This window comes from Ranitomeya imitator, chromosome 1, assembly GCF_032444005.1.
Source record: "Ranitomeya imitator isolate aRanImi1 chromosome 1, aRanImi1.pri, whole genome shotgun sequence".
Lineage (NCBI taxonomy): Eukaryota > Metazoa > Chordata > Amphibia > Anura > Dendrobatidae > Ranitomeya > Ranitomeya imitator.
Genome location: NC_091282.1, coordinates 447972659 through 447998309, shown reverse-complemented (window position 1 = coordinate 447998309; position 25651 = coordinate 447972659). Strand labels below are relative to the sequence as shown.

At 45.6% G+C, this 25651-nt stretch overlaps 1 protein-coding gene across 1 annotated transcript in view; it reads left to right on the top strand.

Moving 5' to 3' along the window:
* The first annotated feature begins 5316 nt into the window (after window positions 1-5316).
* PLGRKT (plasminogen receptor with a C-terminal lysine) overlaps window positions 5317-25651 on the top strand; it is a 133804-nt gene continuing 113469 nt past the window's right edge. Inside the window, exon 1 of the mRNA XM_069764387.1 lies at window positions 5317-5536. The gene's annotated coding sequence lies outside the window, so the exon portion shown is untranslated. The remainder of the gene's footprint in view (window positions 5537-25651) is intronic.

Here is a 25651-nt window from a genome sequence, read left to right as displayed (position 1 = left end):
CAGGAGGAAACAACATTGCTAAAAAGATCTGGCCTTAAAGGGATATTCCACCTCATAAATTCATATCATATTACAAGGATATGCCATCACTTTATGATCAGTGGATATTCCAGCCTCTGGGTCTGTTTCCCCACCTACATTGACAAGAGCTCTGCTGTAGTTCTTCTGCACAGCAGGTGGGGCACCACTGTGCAGGAATAAAACTGTGCCACTATGAAGTGGTGGCATATACTGGCAATATACCATCACTTAAAAGATTGGGATATACCATTAAAAAATGACTGACACTCAAGGAAAAGTAATTCCCAATTGTAGATGATATGATATTTCTCTTCAAATTCATGTCTCCGTTGCTCTTTTTATAGTAAGGTTGTCATATTATTTAAACATATCCAGGAGGAAAAACAAAGGAATGACAAAACTCAGAGTTCTAATAAATATATTCCATTGTTGTAATCTTATGGGAAACGCCAATTTCTACTGAGAGACATGTCAGAAGAGAGTTCTCCTTACAATTCATGGTGGATGCTGGGATGTATTAGAAGGAGTACAGGTGTGTGTTGTTAGTGTCCATGGAAGATTAATCCCAAGTAGCAGGGAAGTATAGATTTACTAGTACAGGTCCTTCTCAAAAAATTAGCATATAGTGTTAAATTTCATTATTTACCATAATGTAATGATTACAATTAAACTTTCATATATTATAGATTAATTATCCACCAACTGAAATTTGTCAGGTCTTTTATTGTTTTAATACTGATGATTTTGGCATACAACTCCTGATAACCCAAAAAACCTGTCTCAATAAATTAGCATATTTCACCTATCCAATCAAATAAAAGTGTTTAATAACAAACAAAAAAACCATCAAATAATAATGTTCAGTTATGCACTCAATACTTGGTCGGGAATCCTTTGGCAGAAATGACTGCTTCAATGCGGCGTGGCATGGAGGCAATCAGCCTGTGACACTGCTGAGATGTTATGGAGGCCCAGGATGCTTTAATAGCGGCCTTAAGCTCATCCAGAGTGTTGGGTCTTGCGTCTCTCAACTTTCTCTTCACAATATCCCACAGATTCTCTATGGGGTTCAGGTCAGGAGAGTTGGCAGGCCAATTGAGCACAGTAATACCATGGTCAGTAAACCATTTACCAGTGGTTTTGGCACTGTGAGCAGGTGCCAGGTCGTGCTGAAAAATGAAATCTTCATCTCCATAAAGCATTTCAGCCGATGGAAGCATGAAGTGCTCCAAAATCTCCTGATAGCTAGCTGCATTGACCCTGCCCTTGATGAAACACAGTGGACCAACACCAGCAGCTGACATGGCACCCCACACCATCACTGACTGTGGGTACTTGACACTGGACTTCAGGCATTTTGGCATTTCCTTCTCCCCAGTCTTCCTCCAGACTCTGGCACCTTGATTTCCGAATGACATGCAAAATTTGCTTTCATCAGAAAAAAGTACTTGGGACCACTTAGCAACAGTCCAGTGCTGCTTCTCTGTAGCCCAGGTCAGGCGCCTCTGCCGCTGTTTATGGTTCAAAAGTGGCTTTACCTGGGGAATGCGGCACCTGTAGCCCATTTCCTGCACACGCCTGTGCACGGTGGCTCTGGATGTTTCCACACCAGACTCAGTCCACTGCTTCCTCAGGTTCCCCAAGGTCTGGAATCGGTCCTTCTCCACAATCTTCCTCAGGGTCCGGTCTCCTCTTCTCGTTGTACAGCGTTTTCTGCCACATTGTTTCCTTCCAACAGACTTACCATTGAGGTGCCTTGATACAGCACTCTGGGAACAGCCTATTTGTTGAGAAATTTCTTTCTGGGTCTTACCCTCTTGCTTGAGGGTATCAATGATGGCCTTCTTGACATCTGTCAGGTCGCTAGTCTTACCCATGATGGGGGTTTTGAGTAATGAACCAGGCAGGGAGTTTATAAAAGCCTCAGGTATCTTTTGCATGTGTTTAGAGTTAATTAGTTGATTCAGAAAATTAGGGTAATAGGTCGTTTAGAGAACCTTTTCTTGATATGCTAATTTATTGAGACAGGTTTTTTGGGTAATCAGGAGTTGTATGCCAAAATCATCAGTATTAAAACAATAAAAGACCTGACAAATTTCAGTTGGTGGATAATGAATCTATAATATATGAAAGTTTAATTGTAATCATTACATTATGGTAAATAATGAAATTTAACACTATATGCTAATTTTTTGAGAAGGACCTGTATACTTAGGTATACAGCAAAATACAATACCCAGTTTTTGGCTTCAAATCGGAGCCTTCGTCAAGTGGGTATGTGGGGTTAACACGCTACAACTTACTATACTAATCTGCTACTTGGAATTAACCTCCCATGGACGTTGAGAGCGTACGTACTCCCCTATTCCTGCAAGTACATGCCTGCATATCTATTTCCCAATCATATACTTGATCACGAATGAAGAGTTGCAGCAGCAGCTAACAAATAGAGGTGTGTTAGCTTGTACAAGCCTACGGGAGAAGGAGAATCCCCCGGTGAACCCCTGTGCAGGAGTGGGCCATCACCCTCTTATATGAGCAGTGCTTGGCATAATATACATGAATCACTATGTACAGACAAAGCATCTTATTCATTTATTACTCTACCCAGTTCACTGTTATAGAAATATGGGATTGATGATAATGTCACATTTGCATGTAGATGAAAAGTGGGGCCCTGGAGTTGGTTACTGGCGGGCCCTTGGTTCCCCTGTCCGACACTAGATGTGAATGTATAATTGTGCACTCCAATCACCAACAAAAATATTCTATTTAAAAAGGTGCACATTTTTGTAAAGGATGAGCTTTGGCATATTGAGTAATTGGTGATGGTTGGTGATGAGCGAATATACTCATTACTCGAGATTTCTCGAGCACGAGTATTTTTTAGTGCTCGGAGATTTAGTTTTCAGCGCCGCAGCTGAATGATTTACATCTGTTAGCCAGCATAAGTACATGTGGGGGTTGCCTGGTTGCTAGGGAATCCCCACATATAATCAAGCTGGCTAAGAGATGTAAATCATTCAGCTGCTGCAAGGAAAACTAAATCTCTGAGAACTAAAAAAATACTCGGAGGACCCCCGAGCGTGCTCAGGAAATCTTGAGTACCGAGTATATTCCCTCATCACTAGTGATGGTCTGACTGCTGGGATCTCCCCTAATGAGGAGATTTTGAGCCTATTGCCGCTGTTGCTAATCTGAAGCTGTTTGTCTATAGTTTCCACTCTTTATTTTTTTAAACTGTACTGTACACCACAAAGAATTAATTTTTTGGAATAAAGCGAGAGAAGACATATGTAGCACTCACTAAAATGTTGTGTATTCCATTGTGTCTCTTCACACAGCACAAAACATGCAAAACAAGAGATGGGGGGCATTATACAGTGTGTAGGTGCTGGGGAAGCATCGTTCTGTGTGGTGGGTTTTTGCGACATTATACTGTACTGTGAGTGTGGTGTTGTGAGGGCATCATACTGTTTGGGGTGAGCTGTGGGGGAATCATGCTGTAGGGGCATAAAAATTGTATGGGGGGCTGTTAGTGCATATTACCGCACAGGGGGCTGTGGGAGCCATCATAATGTGTGGAGGAAACATACTGTGCTTGTGGGGAGGTGTGGGGCATCATACTATGTGTGGTGGGACTGTGAGGGCATCATACTATGTTTCATGACTCTAGGGTTACTGATAGAATGGTGGCTCTATGGTGGCTAATAAGTCCACCAGTATGGTATATAGCACCTGGCAATAAAGGAGTGAAATGCAGCACTGAACAGAGTCAGTGGTACAACAGACCTGAACCGTGGGAGATAAAACAAGGAAAGGTTATGTTGGTGCGCTGCCACTGGAAATAGTGAGGATGTGATAGTTAAAAGAAAATACCTTTTATTTAGGGTTTTCAAAATCACAATCCGGTTTTCAGCTCCAGACCGGAACCTTTGTCAGGGAATAAAACCTATCCGGTGGCAGCGCACCTACATAACCTTTCATTGTGAATCTAGTGGTATTATACTGTGCGTCGGGGGCTGTGTGGCATGGTACTGTGTGGTGGGGACTGTGGGAGCAACATGTACTGGGGTCTGTGGGGGCAACATGCTGTGTGTGTCATGACTGTAGGCCAACATACTGTGGGCTGTGGGGCATTGTACTGTGTGTGATGGGGACCGTGGGAGCAACATGAGGCGGGGACTGTGGCGGCAACATGCTGTGTGTGGTGGGGACTGTGGGGACAACATACTGTGGGGGGTTGTGGGGTTATCATAAAGTGTGGGAGTAATGGAATGTGGGGACCCGGGAATCACACTGTGTGTAGGAGGACAGTCGGACATAATATTGGTATTGAAAACGTATACAGAACCTAGGACATCAATATCAAATGCATGAACAAACTCTTTAATGAAAAGTCTACAAAACATGGAAATGTCTACACACATGGGAATTCTTTTGTGGCGTAAGCCATTTTTGGGGTCAGCAATATAAACTGAAGATTTTACATATTCATGGTAGGGTCATGGGGTGGGGGCAGGCCAAGGGTTGCAGTCACATCCATGCCCTGGAGCCTTGGGGGCGCTCCATTGGCCCATACGAGACAACTAATACCATTAAAGACCCGTAATAGTTGGGGTCCATGCGCTTGAAATGATGTCACCGGTGTAGGGTGGGATAGTACAGCTACGGCACGAGGTGAAAGAGCTCCCACATAACCCAGGGCGAATGAATGCGTGAGTTTAAGGGGGGCGGGAGGACATGGAGCTGCACCACATGCAGTAGTCACACTGGGATACTAACTTTCTAAAAAAAAACACCTGCACAAGTCACCATTGTAAAAGTGTTTGTAAAAAATGTCTTTTAAAATCTCAAAACTCAGGACATTTTACGTGTTAAAACACTGCAGAAACCCTGCTTGAATGAGCCTGAAACATCGTGTGAACACTAATCACAATGTCAGATCTGAATAGCGGCCATATTTTATTAGTCAGCTCTGTTGTCACTGAGCCTAAAACAGCTGAGGAAAAATGTCCCATATTGCACCTTTCATGTCTATTTAATTCCCTATGCTATTACAGTAATGGCGATGACGGTAACTACAGTCACTGCTCGTGTTGGAAATGACGTTCTCGCCAAATTCCCAGTCACGTGACTTCTCCCTCACGTTATAGCAGGTCATGTGACTGAAGAGAAGCCAGCACGTTTACCACGTTGTAACACATGAAACTGGCCAGTAGATGTCGCACAAGCCCAGTTACGTACGAACTGTCAAAGCCTCAGTCAAATATCGCTCCAGTCCGCCCACCCGCTGCAGACACGCCCTTCCTGTACGTGCAGCAACACCTCTTAACTCCTTTGCTCCTGGAGACGAGGCCTCATGTAGCTTGTAAATTGTATTTAGCCTCCATGCACAAGGCGGAACGTATACAGTTAATGAGCCCTGTCATTGACAAAGCACAGCCCTGACCTTTCTCCTCCGCCCTATAGCGACTTCTAGGAAAGGAGCCCAGGATTGTGACTGATCCACACGGTAAATAGAACGTTTACGTCTCCCAGGTCCCATAGATTGTCATTACCGACGTGCAGGGCCAGTGAGCTGACGGGATACTGTAGCCGGGCACGGAAGAAGCAAGTCTGACCGGCCAGTACCGGGAGCCCGGAGTGCTCCCCACACGTGCTGTTATGGCTGTAGCTAGCTCACAGTTAGCCGTGCTTTCTATTTTTCTTTCTTTATTTTTTTTCTTTCCTTCCTTCTTAAAGTCTTCATTCTGCTTTCCTTCCTTTCTTTGTATCTCCTTCCTTTCCCTTCTCTCTTTTTCTTATCCTCTTTGTTTTCCTTTTCTTTCTCCCATTTCCTCTTTCTCTCCTTCCTTTACCTTCTTTCTATCCTTCCTTCTTACCCCTTTCCCTCCTTCCCCTACCGTCGTTTTCATCTTCTTTCTCGCCCCTTTCCTTCCTTCATCTTCCCTCTTTCTCTCCTTCTTGCCCCTTTCCCTAGTTCCTCTTGCGTCTTTTTCTCCTTCCTTCTCTTTCTTGCCCCTTTCCGCCTTCCCCTTCCATCTTTTTCTCCTTCCTTCTTTTTGCCCCTTTCCCTCCTTCCCCTACTGTCTTTCTCTCCTTCTTTCTCACCCCTTTCCCTCCTTCCCCTTCCATCTTTCTCTCCTTCCTTCCTTCCTTTACCCTCTCTCTCCTTCCTTTACCCTCTTTCTCTGCTTCCTTCTCCTTTTTGCCCCTTTCCCTTCTTCCCCTTCTGTCTTTCTCTCCTTCCCTCTTGCCCCTTTCCCGCCTTCCCCTTCCCTCTTTCTCTCCTTCCTTCTTTTTGCCCCTTTCCTTCCTTCCCCTGTCTTTCTCTCCTTCATTCTCACCCCTTTCCCTCCTTCCCCTTCCATCTTTCTCTCCTTCCTATACCCTCTTTCTCTCCTTACTTTACCCTCTTTCTCTCCTTCCTTCTCCTTCTTTCCCTCCTTCCCCTTCTGTCTTTCTCGCCTTCCTTCCTTTACCCTCTTTCTCTCCTTCCTTCTTGCCCCTTTCCCTCCTTCCCCTACTGTCTTTCTCTCCTTTCTCGCCCCTTTCCCTCCTTCCCCTCCCATCTTTCTCTCCTTCCTTCCTTTACCCTCTTTCTCTCCTTCCTTCTCCTTCTTGCCCCTTTTCCTTTTTCCCCTACTTTCTCTCCTTTCTCACCCCTTTCCCTCCTTCCCCTTCCATCTCTCTCCTTCCTTCTCCTTCTTGCCCCTTTCCCTCCTTCCCCTACTGTCTTTCTCTCCTTTCTCGCCCCTTTTCCTCCTTCTACTGTCTTTCTCTCCTTTGTCGCCCTGTTCCCTCCTTCCCCTTCCATCTGTCTCTCCTTCCCTCTCCCTCTTGCCCCTTTCCCTCCTTCCATTTCTGTTTTTCTCTCCTTCCTTCTCACCCCTTTCCCCTACCATCTTTCCTTCTTTCTCGGACCCTTTCCTTCCTTCCCCTTCACTCTTTCTCTCCGTCTCGCCCCTTTCCTTCCTTCCCCTTCTGCCTTTCTCTCATTCCTTCATGCCCCTTTCCCTCCTTCCCCCTTTCCCCTATCGTCTTTCCTCCTTTCTCGGACCCTTTCCCTCCTACCCCTTCCATCTCTCTCCTTCCTTCTCCTTCTTGCCCCTTTCCCTCCTTCCCCTTCCGTCATTCTCTCTTTCCTTCTCACCCCTTTCCCTCCTTCCCCTACTGTCTTTCTCTCCTTTCTCGCCCCTTTTCCTCCTACTGTCTTTCTCTCCTTTGTCACCCCGTTCCCTCCTTTCCCTTCCATCTGTCTCTCCTTTTCTCTCCCTCTTGCCCCTTTCCCTCCTTCCCCTTCCGTTTTTCTCTCCTTCCTTCTCACCTCTTTCCCCTACCATCTTTCCTTCTTTCTCGGACCCTTTCCTTCCTTCCCCTTCCGCCTTTCTCTCATTCCTTGTACTTGTTTTTATTATGTATACCCCTCCTTACATGTAAAGCGTCATGGAATAAATGGCGCTATAACAATAAATAATAATAATAATTCCTTCATGCCCCTTTCCCTCCTTCCCCTACTTCCCCGACCGTCTTTCCTTCTTTCTATGACCCTTTCCTTCCTTCACCTTCACTCTTTCTCTCCTTCTCGCCCCTTTCCTTCCTTCCCCTTCTGCCTTTCTCATTCCTTCATGCCCCTTTCCCTCCTTCCTCCTTTCCCTACTTCCCCTACCGTCGTTCCTTCTTTCTCTGACCCTTTCCTTCCTTCCCTTTCACTCTCTTTCCTTCTCGCCCCTTTCCTTCCTTCCCCTGCCGCCTTTCTCTCATTCCTTCATGCCCTTTTTCCTCCTTCCCCCTTTCCCTACTCCCCTTCCGTCTTTCTTGTCTTCCTTCTTCACATGTTATTGCAGACACAACCACACCCATTTAAAGGGAACCTGTCACCCCGAAAATCGCAGGTGAGGTAATCCCACCGGCATCAGGGGCTTATCTGCAGCATTCTGTAATGCTGTAGATAAGCCCCCGATGTTACCTGAAAAAGGAGAAAAAGACGTTATATTATACTCACCCAGGGGCGGTCCCGCTGCTGGTCAGGTCGGATGGGCGTCTCCGGTCCGCTCCGGCGCCTCCTATCTTCTTTCCATGACGTCCTCTTCTGATCTTCAGACACGGCTCCGGCGCAGGCGTACTTTGCTCTGCCCTCTTGAGGGCAGAGGATAGTACTGCAGTGCGCAGGCGCTGGAAAGGTCAGAGGGTCGGCGCCTGCGCACTGCAGTACTTTGTCTGCCCTCAACAGGGCAGAGCAAAGTACGCCTGCGCCGGAGCCGTGGCTGAAGATCAGAAGAGCACGTCATGGAAAGAAGATAGGAGGCGCCGGAGCGGACCGGAGACGCCCATCCGACCTGACCAGCAGCGGGACCGCCCCTGGGTAAGTATAATATAACGTCTTTTTCTCCTTTTTCAGGTAACATCGGGGGCTTATCTACAGCATTACAGAATGCTGCAGATAAGCCCCTGATGCCGGTGGGATTACTGTTGTGAATTCTGTGGCAGAGCTCCCTCCTGTGGTCACAAGTGGTACTTCGGCTGATTCTCTCTATGAGCTTCCGTTGGTGGAGGAAAGTGGTACTGCGGCTTCTGAGTTTCCTTCCTCAGGTGATGTGGTGAAGTCGTTAGGTGCTGCTCTATTTAACTCCACCTAGTGCTTTGATCCTGGCATCCAGTCAATGTTCTAGTATTGGACTTGCTTCCTCCTGGATCGTTCCTGTGGCCTGCTGCTCTGCATAGCTAAGTTCCGCTTTTGTTATTTTTGTTTGCTGTTTTTTCTGTCCAGCTTGCTTATTTGTTTTTTTCTTGCTTGCTGGAAGCTCTGGGACGCAGAGGGTGTACCTCCGTACCGTTAGTCGGTACGGAGGGTCTTTTTGCCCCCTTTGCGTGGTTGTTTGTAGGGTTTTGTGTTAACCGCAAAGTTGCCTTTCCTATCCTCGCTCTGTTCAGAAAGTCAGGCCTCGCTTTGCTTAATCTATTTCACCTCTGCGTTTGTCTTTTCATCGTCATTATATGTGGGGGGCTGCCTTTTCCTTTGGGGTATTTCTTTGAGGCAAGGTAGGCTTATTTTCTATCTTCAGGCTAGCTAGTTTCTCAGGCTGTGCCGAGTTGCATAGGGAGCGTTAGGCGCAATCCACGGCTGCCTTTAGTGTGGTTGGAGAGGATTAGGGATTGCGATCAGCAGAGTTCCCACGTCTCAGAGCTCGTTCTATGTTTTTGGGTTATTGTCAGGTCACTGTATGTGCTCTGACTTCTATGTCCATTGTGGTACTGAATTACCTAATCATAACAGATTACCTCACCCGCGATTTTCGGGGTGACAGGTTCCCTTTAGTAAGCATATCCTTCTAAGAGCTTTAGTTAATAATTGACCCAAATATTTCACCAATAATTCCACATCTAGTTTTTGTTGTGTGCTGTGTGTTTGTTTTTTTGGGATGAGCTGTAGTTTTGAATCCAACCTCTTAAAGGAGTTTTCCAGATTTTGAAAATCCCTGTCTTTGACCGCAGTTTGCTTAATAGAAAATTAATAAACTGCTTATAACGTGCGTTCACACATCTGTGTGTCACGGTTTATGATTCACAGTTTGCTTATGGGGTTTCTAGACCCAAACTGATCAGCCTTGTAAGCATATATGAGGCCGTGCAGTTTGGGTTTTGAGACCCATGTCCGGTCCCTGCATCAGTCCATATTCAGACCACGTGGATACTGATACATCGATAATGCTGCATTCACACATTGATACATGGATGTGTGAATGTGGCATTACCCTTCCCGGGTCCAATGCTGAGTCTCTCTGGTATCTTTTATTGCCTGCAGGTCCAATATTGCATTAACAGCTCTGCACCCAATCGGTTAGTGATCAACTCGGGCATAGCGGCTGAACTGCGTGCTGTCAACGTGACATCAGCACTGCAAGCAATAAAAGACACCAGGAGCAGTGGTGGACACTCACCATTGGACCCAGGGAGAACTTAATTAAAAAAAAATGCGCCAGAAAACCCTTTCCAGGGAAGCTGTTATGTAAATGATGCCATAAACCTACAGATATAGGGTTAATCTACAGGGCTAATAGAGCTCTGACACTTTCCATCACTGAGGGCTTTAGCTGCTGGGAGGAAATGACCTTTTATCTCCCGCGGCAATGTTTATTTGGCAGTGTCCGGCCTCCAGTCACAGGGGGGCACCAGCACGGTTTCAGTCACAGCCAGGGACGTAATGATCGCAGTCTCAGAGGGTGCTATCGCGACCAACGCTAATTTCACCTGACTGCCGAAGGCTGCCAGAGGGAATAAAGTTAAAGGGAACCTGTCGCCCCGAAAATCGCGGGTGAGGTAAGCTCACCGGCATCAGGGGCTTATCTACAGCATTCTGTAATGCTGTAGATTAACCCCCGATGTTACCTGAAAGAGGAGAAAAAGATGTTAGATTATACTCACCCAGGGGCGGTCCCGCTGCGGTCCGGTCAAACGGGTGTCTCAGGTCCGGGTCTAGCACCTCCCATCTTCATTCCAAGACGTCCTCTTCTGATCTTCAGAAAGGTCAGAGGCCCGGCGCCTGCGCACTGCAGTACTTTGCTCTGCCCTCAACAGGGCAGACAAAGTACGCCTGCGCCGGAGCCGTGGCTGAAGATCAGAAGAGGACGTCTTGGAATGAAGATGGGAGGCGCCGCAGCGGACCAGAGACACCCATCTGACCGGACCAGCAGCGGGACCGCCCCTGGGTGAGTATAATCTAACGTCTTTTTCTCCTCTTTCAGGTAACATCGGGGGCTTATCTACAGTATTACAGAATGCTGTAGATAAGCCCCTGATGCCGGTGGGATTACCTCACCCGCGATTTTCGGGGTGACAGGTTCCCTTTAATTTCCTCCGGACAGCGGGCTCCATACGGTGTCAGAATGCTATTAACCAGCAGATTAACCCCATAAAGACTGTCAACAGAATGACTGTTTAAACCAAGTTCCGTCTCTCGGTGCATTGCGGCGGGGCCAATCATTTATATACACCTTCCCACCTGCTGAGTTTCCCTCTTCTCCCTTCCCGGCCCTATAAAGCCAGAGTTTTCAATCAGAGAGGGGGTGGAGATAGAGGGAAAATATTCGGTTTATACTCGTCTGTGTTCCTGAAGTGTCTTCTCATGAATTTTGTATTCTGATCTAGAGTCGGTGAGAATTGGTGGCCACTTACCTCTTCTCCCCTGCCCATTGTGACCGATCACTCAGTTGCCACGCCTGGTCGCATAGAGACCCCTCTACTATTCGTGAATTCTCAAATATACCCAACAGACGAAACAATTTCACTGTCGCTTGCTGTAATGTTCACATCCGAGCTGTTGCTCCAGCTAGCGCCAAATGTCAGCCATCTCGGCCGGTATGCTGGTTGTAAATTTCTTTCAAATCAATATTGTTGTTCATCAGTTGTGCAGTGCCCCAAAAAGACGCTGGTCACCAAAACCACTCAATCCCCATTTACAAAAGGTTTATGTTCCAGCTCCTTTCGATAAAAAATTGAGATTTTAGTTTTTGTTGTGTTTTGCACTAGTGCTATGCAATTGTAATATGGATTAAATAAAATTTAAATTGATATCTAAAGTAGCTGGAACATAAACCTTTTGTCAATATGATTCATATGTCTAATCAGGATGGAGTTCCGCGCACCTGCGAAACCTGGACATTTATTCGGTGAGCTGGCGCCCTATTTTTGCTAAAAAGAGATTTGCCTGCTCTTCTGCCCTGTCCTTTTGGGAGAACATTGTCACCTACAGCCATGCCTTTTACATCTCTTGTCCTCCAACCCCTATGTTCTGGGAGGTGTCAGGGATTTTCTGTCTCCGGAGAATTGTCAAGTATGTATAAAATGATCATATACAGTGGAGGAAATAAGTATTTGATCCCTTGCTGATTTTGTAAGTTTACAAGTTTTAAGGGTAGGTTAATTTGATAAAATGTCAAAAATAAAATCCAGAAAATCCCACTGTATAAATTATATAAATTTATATGCATTTTGCAGAGAGAAATACGTACGGTACTGTGTTTTTCGGACTATTAAGACACACCAGACCATAAGACGCACCCCAAATTTTGGGCCAGAGGCCACGCGTACGGAGACTGAGATCTTACTGACGTCAAGTGCTGCCAATATTTCAATCTGCGCACGCTCGGCCTTCGGCGGCCATTTTCCTGAAGCATCCGGCGGCCCACGGCTTCAGTAATATGGCCGCAGGGAAACCGGTGATGCACTCGGCTCTGCGCTCTGTGGACACTGGGCTGCGGTGTCACCACATTTCTGCCACCAACACAAAAGAAAAAAAGACTCGACCAATAATGGTATGCACACCCATAAAATGTGAAAATATCAAAGAATGTTTAATTACACCTCAAAGAACATGACAAACATATAAAACCATTTAAAAAGGTCTGAATACAGAACCATAAATCACCACCCCTAAGCCCAAATATCATGAAATAACAACACTGCATAGATAAAGTGCTATATATATACAAGATGTATCCTGTCTAAACATGTAATGGTCCAATATGACATACATGAATATATAAAGGCCAAAACAAATGCATACGTAAACCTGTAGTCTTACACTGACAGATAATCTAGCAATACAATTACTGCAATTCAGTGTTTGGTATACAACAATATAAAGTGTTATATCAGCATGCTGTTTAGCCAAGATGATGGCAGTACCAAGATAGGTATATAAATGCGGGCTACAAGCATGTGCCAGAAAGCCTGAAATATGACATACACTAGTACTCCCCTGCAATCAAATAATAACCCAATGGGTGCCAAGATGTAAGAAAAAATGGGGGGGAGTGAAGAGAGGAAAAAATATTCCAAAGGAACGGCATGAACACTGAACAATGGTATACCATGAGCCCAGATGCCTAATGGAGACAGGAGACAGGCTTAAGGGGTGAGGCGAGAGCCCCACGCGTATCACTGCGGACGCAGCTTCATCAGGGGAAGTGAAAGAATCTGCCTGTTCCGAGGTATATATAGATGCGATAATGATAGAAATGAGTCAAGTACTAACCGGTGTGTAGTTCTGACGAGACGCACACTGGAGGCCGCCGCATGGAGTGTGCAGGAAATGGCTATAACCATTATAGCAGATGCACCATGACGACGGTGTACACTTCCTGGCTATAGCCATTATAGCAGATGCACCATGACGACGGTGTACACTTCCTGGCTATAGCCATTATAGCAGATGCACCATGACGACGGTGTACACTTCCTGGCTATAGCCATTTCCTGCACACTCCTGTTTAGACAGGACACATCTTGTATATATATATATATAGCACTTTATCTATGCAGTGTTGTTATTTCATGATATTTGGGCTTAGGGGTGGTGACTTATGGTTCTGTATTCCGACATTTTTAAATGGTTTTATATGTTTGTCATGTTCTTTGAGGTGTAATTAAACATTCTTTGATATTTTGACATATTTTATGGGTGTGCATACCATTATTGGTCGAGTCTTTTTTCTTTTGTGTTTATAGCATTCTATTTACTGACCAGGTTTTGCACCCCATCTCCATGTGTTGTGCAGGGGTGCACCACTTATATTAATTATCCCACATTTCTGCCACCGGCATCCTGAGGAAGGGACCCTGCTCAAGTGCACTCCATCCCACCCACCGCCGCAGCATCGCTACACCTCTGCCGCTGCCAGTTCCGCTGCTACACCACTGCCGCAACCCCCAGCAAGCCTGCATTCGCACTATTAGGCTATGTTCACACATAGCGTCCTGTCCCTGCGGGTTCTCCCGCAGCAGATTTGATAAATCTGCAGGGCAAACCCGCTGCGGTTATCCCTGCAGATTTATCGCGGTTTGTGTTGCGGGTTCCGCTGCGGGATTTTACCCCTACTATTGATGCCGCATATGCAGCAATATGCAGCATCAATAGTAATGTTAAAAATAATAAAATCATGATATACTCACCTTCTGACGTCCCGATCTCTTCGGCGCTGCAGGCGGCGGTCCAGTTCCAAAGATGCTGTGCAACCAGGACCTTCGTGACGTCATGGTCATGTGACCGAAACGTCACCGCAGGTCCTTGTCGCATAGCAAACCTGAGACCGAACGGCCGCGTGCAGCGCTGAGACTTCAGAGGTGAGTATATCATGATTTTTTATTTTATTTTTTTTTACTCAAATATGGTTCTCGGGGCCTGGAGGAGAGTCTCCTCTCCTCCACCCCGGGTATAACCCGCACATTATCCGCATTACTTCCCGCATGGTGGGCACAGCCCCATGCGGGAAGTAAGCGGATCAATGCATTTCTATGGGTGCAGAATCGCTGCGATTCTGCACAAAGAAGTGACATGTTGCGGGTTGTAAACCGCTGCGTTCCCGCGCAGTTTTTCCTGCAGCATGTGCACAGCGGTTTCCATAGGGTTTACAGGTTACTGTAAACGCTATGGAAACTGCTGCGGACCCGCAGCTGCAAAATCGCCGCGGTTCCGCGGTAAAAACCGCAATGTGTGAACATAGCCTTAGACGTACCCTCCCCTCCCCATTTTCCTCCCAAATGTGTTTGGGAAAAAGTGCATCTTCTACTCCCAAAAATAAGATATTTGATTTCCTACCAACCATTAAGGGTGCATGTCCAAGTGCCAGATTGTCGGCACTTTGGACAGAGCGGAAAATCCGCTCCTCCCAAAGCGCCGCCCCCTTCTGTACGCGCGGTGATTCTGGATGTGTTCATTGAACACATCTGGAATCGCCGCACCCTATGCATAGGACTGTGTAATTTACCTTGCGGCGACAAAGGGTCGCCGCAAGGTAAACAGATATGCTGCGTTCTAAAAAGACACGCCGCATGTCCGTAAACGCAGGGCCGCCAGATGCATGTTCGCATAAAATCCCCTCCACTATGCTGTAATATCTGGCCGCTGTACGCAGCGTTCAATCCGCAGCTAATCCGGATGTAATCCAGCCCGTGGACACATACCCTAAGGCTATATTCACACTTTGCGGATTTTGCTGCGGATCCGCAGCGGATTTGACCGCTGCGGATCCGCAGCAGTTTCCCATGAGTTTACATTACAATGTAAACCTATGGGAAACAAAAAACGCAGTGCACATGCTGCGGAAAAAACCGCGCGGAAACGCTGCGGATTACATTCCGCAGCATGTCACGTCTTTTCTGCGGATTTTCACCTGCTCCAATAGAAAACTGCAGATGAAAATCCGCAGAAGAAAACGCAGTAAAAACCGCGACGGGTTTTCACTGCGGATTTTGGAATTCTGCTGCGGAAAAATCCGCAGTGGAATCTGCAAAGTGTGAACATAGCCTAAGAGTTTTGGCTTCTACTGCCAGATAGACGCTCCTACTAAACTCGTTACCTGCATTAAAGACAGCTGTCTTGCATAGTCAGCTTTTATAGAAGACTCCCATCCACAGACTCAATCAGTCAGACTCTAACCTCTACAACATGGGCAAGACCAAAGAGCTTTATAAGGATGTCAGGGACAAGATGTTAGACCTGCACAAACCTGGAATTGGCGACAACCATAAGTAAGATGCTGGGTGAGAATTAGACAACTGTGCAATAGTAAGAAAATGGAAGAAATACAAAATGACTGTCAATCGACATCGATATGGGGCACTATTCAAAATCTCACCTTGTGGGGTATCCTTGATCATGAGGAAGGTGAGAGATCAGCCTAAAACTACACGAGGGAACTTGTTAATGATCTCAAGGTAGCTGGGACCACAGTCTCCAAGACATCCATTGGTGACACATTACACGTAAAGGTTTAAAATCCTGCAGTGCCCGCAAGGTCCCCCGGGTCAGAAGTCACATGTGCAGGCCCGTCTGAAGTTTGCCAATGAACACATGGATGATTTTGTGAGTGATTGGGAGAAGGTGCTGTGGTCAGAGGAGACAAAAATTGAGGCCTTTGGCATTAAGTCAACTCGCTGTGTTTGGAGGAAGAGAAATGCTGCGTATTACCCAAAGGACACCGTCCCCACTGTTTAGCATGGAGGTGGAAACATTAGTTTTTGGGGGTGCTTCTCTGCTAATGGCAAATGACTACTTCACCGCATCAATGTAAGAGTGGATGGAGCCATGTACCGTAAAATCCTTAGTGACAACCTCCTTCCCTACGCCAGGACATTAAAAATGGGTCGTGGCTGGGTCTTCCAGCAAGACAAGGAACCAAAACATGCAGCCAAGGTAACAAGTGGCTCAAAAAGAAGCACATTACAGTCATGGAGTGGCCTAGCTAGTATCCAGACCTTAATCCCATAGAAAACTTATGGAGGGAGTTGAAGCTCTGAGTTGCCAAGCAACAGCCTCAAAACCTTAAAGGGAAGGTGCCATCAAAAAAATTTTTTTTCCAGCAATTGAAAAAATGTAAAGAATTAATGTTCACATTTTCTTAAAAAACATTTAATTTAGTAAAATATGAAAAATAATTTGAAAAGGTTTGGCATTTCCACTTTTAAACACTAGGGGGAGCAGCTGCTGAAATTTGACAAAAACCTAGTGTACAACTAGCTCACATTACAGCACTGCAGTAAATATGGGCGGAGTCTGCTGACGTGTGTGATGTCTCCTCCCCTTCTGGGTGTTTGCTAAGGGATAAGAGAGGATGATATTCAGGAACCCAGTGAGCAGCCATTTTTTTTGGTGACTGCAGAGTTATACCGACAAGTAGACAGTCACAGAGAATGGCAGGCAGCAAGGATTCTGGGAGATATATGGTGGAGTGAGCAGGGTGACAGCAGCACGGAGTATTTCAGGAGTGTGCTGGTCTATGGGGGGCACCCTGTTCGGTGCGCGGAGCAGCCAGGGATTGTACATAGAGCGCTGTCTTTTATACACATGGATGGACCGTCTGCTCCACTGAAATCCAGGAAACATTTCTGCGGATTGATGGCCTGGTCTGATCCAGACATTGCATGCAAAGACCCCATTCCGCTCCTCAGATCCTGTCTTCTCCATCCTGTCCTGGCGATGTGTGAAAGCGAGGCGACAGGCGAAGTACGGGGTAAAGCTGGAAAGGAAATGTAGCCATATAGTAACGATAAAAATGAGACCCCTCTCTTCAGCTGCCTGACCAGCCCTCCCATGACTGCACCTAACTGGAGGTCATGCTGCCCCCTCTTTTACCCCAGACCCGTGTGCAGCTGCTCAGACAGAACCACCCTAGAACGGGTCCCCTTTCTGAAGATAATACTGCCATAGTGTTCTCACATAATACCGCCATAATGTTCTCACATAATGCCACCATTTAGATCACACAGTGCCACCATATAGATCACACATAATACCGCCATATAGATCACGCATAATACCACCACATACGTCTCAGATAATACCGCCACATACGTCTCACATAATACCGCCACATAGAACACCCACAATACCACCATATAATTTTCACATAATACCGCCACATATCACACATAATCCCACAATCTAGTTCTCATATACCGTCGTATAGCTTTTACATCATTCCACAATACTAGATAAAAATAATACCGCTATATAGATCACATATAATACAGCCATAGATCACACATAATGCCATAATACAGCATGACCGCAGCTGCTCCTGTTATTGCACGCACTGAGCTGTGTGTGCAATGGGGAAAGACATGCAGGGGTGAGAGGAGTGCATAGGAGAGAATTAGATATACAGCTCAGCAGTCAGTATCACACAGGATATGATTAGATACACAGTTCAGCAGACAGTATCACACAGGATAGGATTAGATACACAGCTCAGCAGACAGTATCATACAGGATAGGATTTAGATACACAGCTCAGCAGACAGTATCACACAGGATAGGATTAGATACACAGCTCAGCAGACAGTATCATACAGGATAGGATTTAGATACACAGCTCAGCAGACAGTATCACACAGGATAGGATTAGATACACAGCTCAGCAAACAGTATCACACAGGATAGGATTAGATACACAGCTCAGCAAACAGTATCACACAGGATAGGATTAGATACACAGCTCAGCAAACAGTATCACACAGGATAGGATTAGATACACAGCTCAGCAAACAGTATCACACAGGATAGGATTAGATACAGGGCTCAGCAGACAGTATCACACAGGATAGGATTAGATACACGGCTCAGCAGACAGTATCACACAGGAGAGGATTAGATACACGGCTCAGCAGACAGTATCACACAGGAGAGAATTAGATACACGGCTCAGCACAGTATCACACAGCAGAGGATTACATACTCGGTTCAGCAGTCAGTATCACACAGGAGAGAATTAGATACACAGCCGGCAGACAGTATCACACAGCAGAGGATTACATACTCGGTTCAGCAGTCAGTATCACACAGTATAGTCATAGATACACCACAGTCTTGTCCTTGATCAGTGGCTGCAGGGAGAGGCAGGGAGCAGCAGCACAGAGAGACTCTCCCCCCTCCCCCGTGTTACCTCTGCAGCTCCTGATAAGAGGACATCAGACAGGCAGCAGAGGACAGGGAACGGCCGCTGACAGTGTGAGGGGAGACAGATGGAGCTGCCCCTCTAACAGCACAGCTCTCAGTCACAGTGGAGCTCACAGGTACACTCCACTGTGGCTGAAGAAAGATGGCGCCGACCTCCTGCCTCTGCTGTGATGTGGAGACAGCCCAGGGGCCGTGGCCACATCACAGCAGGGAGCAGCACAATGATAGGTATGCGGTCGGACGCCGACTGCTGAGTCCTATGCCCAGGGCTGCCGTATTTGCAGAGTGTAAGTGTCATGCAGCTACACTTACACTCCTGCAACGCAAAATGGCGGAGCCCAGTGGCTGCAAAAATAATTAATAATAAAAAAGATATTAAAGTTACAAAAAAAAAATTGTATTAAAAATAATTGTTTATATAAACAATCATTTTTAATACAAAAACAAAATTGCGGCACCTTCCCTTTAATGATTTAGAGATGATCTGCAATGAGGAGTGGACCAAAATTCTAACTGACATGTGAGCAAACCTCATCAACTCCAAAAAACGTCTGACTGCTGTGCTTGCCAACGAGGGTTTTGCCACCAAGTATAAAGTCTTGTTTTCCAGAGGAATCAAATACTAATTCCTCACTGCAAAATGTAAATATATTTATATAATTTATACAATGTGATTTTTCTGGATTTTACTTTTAATAAAAAATTAACCTACCCTTAAATTATAGACTGTTCATGTCTTTGTCAGTGGGCAAACTTACAAAATCAGCAAGGGATCAGATACCCACTGTAGAACAAGAAATGCTCATGTGAGTAATATGTCTGTGGGCAGTTCACATAAGTGCAGGATAAATGGTCCATTTTAGCTCATATGAAGTGCTATATGCCCATTTTTACCTTCGTATATCATCTGTATGTGACATAGGTTTTTTTTTACATCCACAATTATAAAAATAATAAAATGTCTGCTTGCTGTCTGTCATCTGCTGCTCTGTCAACCTGCAACAATTGTTAATGGTATAACACTGCTTGCTGTCTGTCATCTGCTGCTCTGTCATCCTGGAACCATTTTTAATGGTATATAACAGTGCCTGCTGAATCTTTGCTATAATTCATTTGTTGCATTGTACTCAATATTCACTGCTGTTTATCCATGGTTGGGGTCACTATAGATGTTATCGGGTGAAAGGTGTTATAGCATATAGATGTAGTCAGGCCTAGTGTCTTTGATCATCTATCCACCCCGGTGTGCTGGCCAGCTGCTAATTTATCCCAGACCAGCTCCCACAATCCCTATCCCCTGATCCTCTACTCAGCCCTATAAATGTAGTAGCATTCTAAGGGGTGCACACGTGTGGGGTGCAAGCACGCGTCCCTGCAGCAAAGTATACCTGCAGCTGAGTACCCAGAAGCTGCAGTTAATTCAACGGCAGTTAGTCAAAGGAGGAGTCAGGACCCCACACTATGCATTCCCATTTAGCCATATGCTCTATTTCTATCCTCCTGTGCTCCCTTGCCTTCCACATTCAGAACCCATCCCCTCTCCATCCCCCCTCATACATATCAACCCCTCTCTCCTTCCCTCTCCCATATACAGCTCCCATGCACTTTTCACCTTCCTGAAAAACCTCAGCCCATCTTGCCCAAAGATGTTGCACAAAAAAATGCCACAATTCTAAGAACTACTTGCTCTCTCTCTCTACTGCTACTGATTTCAGGGGATCTCTTCCCCAACCCAAGTCCACCATCCCCCAACCTCAACCCCTCTCCTTCTTTACATCACAACGTTACTAACCTGATTAACATTAGCTGTACTTTTTCATCTCCCTCTTTTAATTGTGCCCTCTGGAATCCACGATCTGTATGCAATAAGCTTCCTTTCCTGCACAACTGCTTTATAAACAACTCTCTTAATCTGCTGGCCCTCACTGAAACCTGGATTCAGGATTCTGACACTGTCTCCCCTGCTGCCATTTCTCATGGCGGTCTACATTTTTCTCTCTCCCTGAGACCTGCAAACAGATTTGGTGGTGGATTCGGCATACTCCTGTCCCCACAATCCACTCTCAAGTCCATCCTTAATGCAGCAGCCAGTTTCGTCTATCTGGCTAATCGGTACTCGGACGTGTCCAGACTGTGTAAGTCATTGCACTGGCTGTCAATTCATTGTAGAATTCAATTCAAACTGCTTGTCCTCGCCCACAAAGCTCTCCACATTGAGGCACCCCTCCTACATCTCCTCCTTTTTTGTTTATCAGCCTACCCGCTCGTTACACTCTGCAAATGACTTTCGACTAACCTCTGCACTAATCCGTACCTCCCAGCTCCAAGAATACTCCCGCGTTGCGCCTATCCTCTGGAATGCTCTACCCCAAGAAATTAGGACTATCAGCAATGTACACAGCTTTAGGTGCACCCTCAAAACACATCTGTTCCGAGTGGCCTATCAGATTCCCTAATCAAAGTCCTTTCATGTGTGTGTGTAGCCCATTCACCATCTATCTGAGAATAACCCTCCATAAAACTCCACCACACCTGTAGTGAAATATGTATATGTATGGATGTATGACCAACAGTAAATTAACATCTGTCTTAGGGTACCGTCACACAGTGGCATTTTGATCGCTACGACGGCACGATTCGTGACGTTCCAGCGATATAGTTACGATCTCGCAGTGTCTGACACGCTCCTGCGATCAGGGACCCCGCTGAGAATCGTACGTCGTAGCAGATCATTTGAAACGTTCTTTCGTCATCAAGTGTCCCACTGTGGCGGCATGATCGCATGGTGTAACAAAGGTGTGCACGATATTGTATACGATGTGCGCATAGTAACCAACGGCTTCTACATCGCACATACGTCTTGAAATTATCGCTCCAGCGTCGTACATTGCAAAGTGTGACAGCAGTCTACGACGCTGGAGCGATATTGTTACGATGCTGGAGCATCACGGATCGTGCCGTCGTAGCGATCAAAATGCCACTGTGTGACGGTACCCTTAGACTGCAGCTCTCACAAGGTCATGACCTATGTTATCCTGAGCAGGCAGTCTCCTGGTCTCCCATCACCCCAGGGTAGATATCCTGAACACAATCAAGTGGAAACATTTCACACGTTCTGACTCTTTTGAACAGATAGGCTAATTGCAGCATGATTCTATTTACTATGAGAAAGGTTACACAAATAGGTTCAAAGAAAATAATGTATTCATTGGTAAAATAGCCAGGATCCAGTCACAAACCAAGGATTAGAATATTAACCTGAGAGGCTGGTCTAGAAATTTGACCTCCAGATTGACTCTATAAATTAGGCCTTTACACATAGAAAGCTGTTCACAGATTGAGGGGAAGCCAAGCTGATGTGAGCCATTCCATATTCATCCCCCCCTCAGGGAGCAGAATGCCGGACTTCAAAGTTTAGATATTTCTGTAAGTTTTCTCCCTTTATTTTTATAACTGTTTTGCATATTTGTATATCACCTTTTATTTCCATATTTTTATATCTTTTATTATAGGCACTGTTCCTTTTCTATTAAAGCTTAAAACTTTAAGTTTGAACCTTGTATGCTCTAAAGAATCCATAGCCTAAAGGCCCCTTCACATTAAGCGACGCTGCAGCGATACCGACAACGATCCGGATCGCTGCAGCGTCGCTGTTTGGTCGCTGGAGAGCTGTCACACAGACCGCTCTCCAGCGACCAACGATCCCGAGGTCCCCGGTAACCAGGGTAAAGATCGGGTAACTAAGCGCAGGGCCGCACTTAGTAACCCGATGTTTACCCTGGTTACCAGCGTAAAAGTAAAAAAAAAACAAACACTACATACTTACCTACCGCTGTCTGTCCCCGGCGCTCAGCTTCTCTGCACTCCTCCTGTACTGGCTGTGAGCACAGCGGCCGGAAAGCAGAGCGGTGACGTCACCGCTCTGCTTTCCGGCTGACCGACGCTCACAGCCAGTACAGGAGGAGTGCAGAGCACAGCGCCGGGGACAGACAGCGGTAGGTAAGTATGTAGTGTTTTTTTTTACTTTTACGCTGGTAACCAGGGTAAACATCGGGTTACTAAGCGCGGCCCTGCGCTTAGCTACCCGATGTTTACCCTGGTTACCAGTGAAGACATCGCTGGATCGGTGTCACACACGCCGATCCAGCGATGTCCACGGGAGATCCAGCGACGAAATAAAGTTCTGGACTTTGTTCAGCGACCAACGATCTCCCAGTAGGGGCCTGATCGTTGGTCGCTGTCACACATAACGATTTCCTTAAAGATATCGTTGCTACGTCACAAAAAGCAACAATATCGTTAACGATATCGTTATGTGTGAAGGTACCTTTAGCGTGTGTGACCCTGCTGATTGGCAGACAGTAGTAGTAGTCCTTTCGGGACTCATCGCCCATGTGTTCGGTGAGTGGTGGCAGCGTGCATGAAGTGGGGTGCGTGGTCTGTGTCCGGGGTGCGATTTATGCTCCCATTGCGGCATAAGACAGAGGTTGAATGCTGCACAGAGTGAGAGGATATCAATCATAAGAAAAAAAGGGAGCAATAAGTCCAATCATATAAAAAGGTATACATTTATTAATTACAAAAATACCAAATTTCAATCAGCATAAGACAATAACAGACTAGGATCAGGTAATAAGGCTAAACAATGTCCTGACTTTTACAGATGTCATTTTATATGGCTAAAGTGCTCAAGTGCCAGCAAAACCACCCAAATAAGGGGAATTGAGGGGAATAAGGATCAGTATAAACCAACGATTATCATAATTGCGCGCTATATCGTTGGAACCCGAATCCCCACACTGCTATACGTGCTTAACCATGACGTATGGAGTCAGGACATGTGCCTCGCCGCCACCTAATTAGGGACTCTAAGGATGATATCACACTGCTGACTGGGGTATGCTGCTTATTTATTTGACTGACAATCATTCAACACTCTTATGACAAAAAAAACCCACATTGGTAACCACTATTATAATCCTTTCATTTTTATGTGGGTGAATTGGGACTGATTATTATTTAGCACTTTTATCTGTTTATTCCCTATTGTGTAAATGACATTAAATTAGCTCTTTTCTCTAAATCTTGTGCTATAGGGATGAGTTTCCATTACTTTGATTACCATTAGTATTATCCCATTCCTACTAACTATATGTTTTGAGTGCAAATTTTTTCTAATACTATATTTTGATTTTTATTGACAGTTTGGTGGCTGTTGTTTTGTATTTGCTGCTAAAACTCTTGTGCACTTTACCGCCACTGATTATTTATTTAAATTATTGAGAATTGCTCATGAAATCCCTCTGGCTGGACACCATAGAATACAAAAGACTAAAGTTCGCCTGACACGTAACTTCTATTGGGGCAAGATGGGGACAGATATTGCCAATTACTGTCGATCCTGCGTAGTTTGTCAGAGAGTTGGAAAATCTGAGAATATACAGAAAGCCCCATTGATAACACTGCCAGTGATCAATGAGCCTTTCCAGCGAGTGGCTGTGGATATCCTAGGGCCACTTGAAATACCTAGCAGCTTTGGCAAAAAGTTCATGCTCACAGTGGTTGACTGCGCTGCACGATACCCGGAAGCTGTGGCACTGTCCTCCATCCAAGCAGACAAAGTGGCCAATGCTTTTCTCTCTCTCTCTCCCTCTCCCCCCAGTTCATGTCCAATATGATGGAAAGCCTCTGCGAAAAGATACAAGTACAGCATTTTGTGGCCAGCGCCTATCATCCCCAAACCAATGGACTCTGCGAGTGTTTTAATGGGACATCAAAACAAATGCTCAAAATTCAGGTGGAGACTGAAGGGAGACACTGGGAGCAGTACCTCACCCATCTGTTGTTTGCATACAAAGAGGTACCCCAGGCATCTACAGGATTCTCCCCCTTTGAACTGGTTTATGGGAGGAGGATCAGGGGGGCCACTTGATTTGATTAAGAACTGTTGGGAGGGTGACCCCAAAACTACGGGAGTCTCGGTGGTCAAATATGTTAACAATAAATGTTGGCGGGCACCACTACAGGGGATCTCCCATCGCATGCCAAAAAACAACACATGTATATCAAATAAAGAAAAGAGAGGCATGCACAAGACGGGGATCACCACGCCATGAATAGTACAAATTCAAATAGATTTTATTAAAGACAAAAAGACACTGAACACTGCAAAAGCCTATTAAAAACAAGTAAAATCACACACATGATAAGTACAAAGACCCATAATAGGGTCATGCCCTGGACCAAAAGCCACACATCACACAATACAGGTCCTTCTCAAAAAATTAGCATATAGTGTTAAATTTCATTATTTACCATAATGTAATGATTACAATTAAACTTTCATATATTATAGATTCATTATCCACCAACTGAAATTTGTCAGGTCTATTATTGTTTTAATACTGATGATTTTGGCATACAACTCCTGATAACCCAAAAAACCTGTCTCAATAAATTAGCATATTTCACCCATCCAATCAAATAAAAGTGTTTTTTAATAACAAACAAAAAAACCAACAAATAATAATGTTCAGTTATGCACTCAATACTTGGTCGGGAATCCTTTGGCAGAAATGACTGCTTCAATGCGGCGTGGCATGGAGGCAATCACCCTGTGACACTGCTGAGATGTTATGGAAGCCCAGGATGCTTCAATAGCGGCCTTAAGCTCATCCAAAGTGTTGGGTCTTGCGTCTCTCAACTTTCTCTTCACAATATCCCACAGATTCTCTATGGGGTTCAGGTCAGGAGAGTTGGCAGGCCAATTGAGCACAGTAATACCATGGTCAGTAAACCATTTACCAGTGGTTTTGGCACTGTGAGCAGGTGCCAGGTCGTGCTGAAAAATGAAATCTTCATCTCCATAAAGCATTTCAGCCGATGGAAGCATGAAGTGCTCCAAAATCTCCTGATAGCTAGCTGCATTGACCCTGCCCTTGATGAAACACAGTGGACCAACACCAGCAGCTGACATGGCACCCCACACCATCACTGACTGTGGGTACTTGACACTGGACTTCAGGCATTTTGGCATTTCCTTCTCCCCAGTCTTCCTCCAGACTCTGGCACCTTGATTTCCGAATGACATGCAAAATTTGCTTTCATCAGAAAAAAGTACTTGGGACCACTTAGCAACAGTCCAGTGCTGCTTCTCTGTAGCTCAAAAGT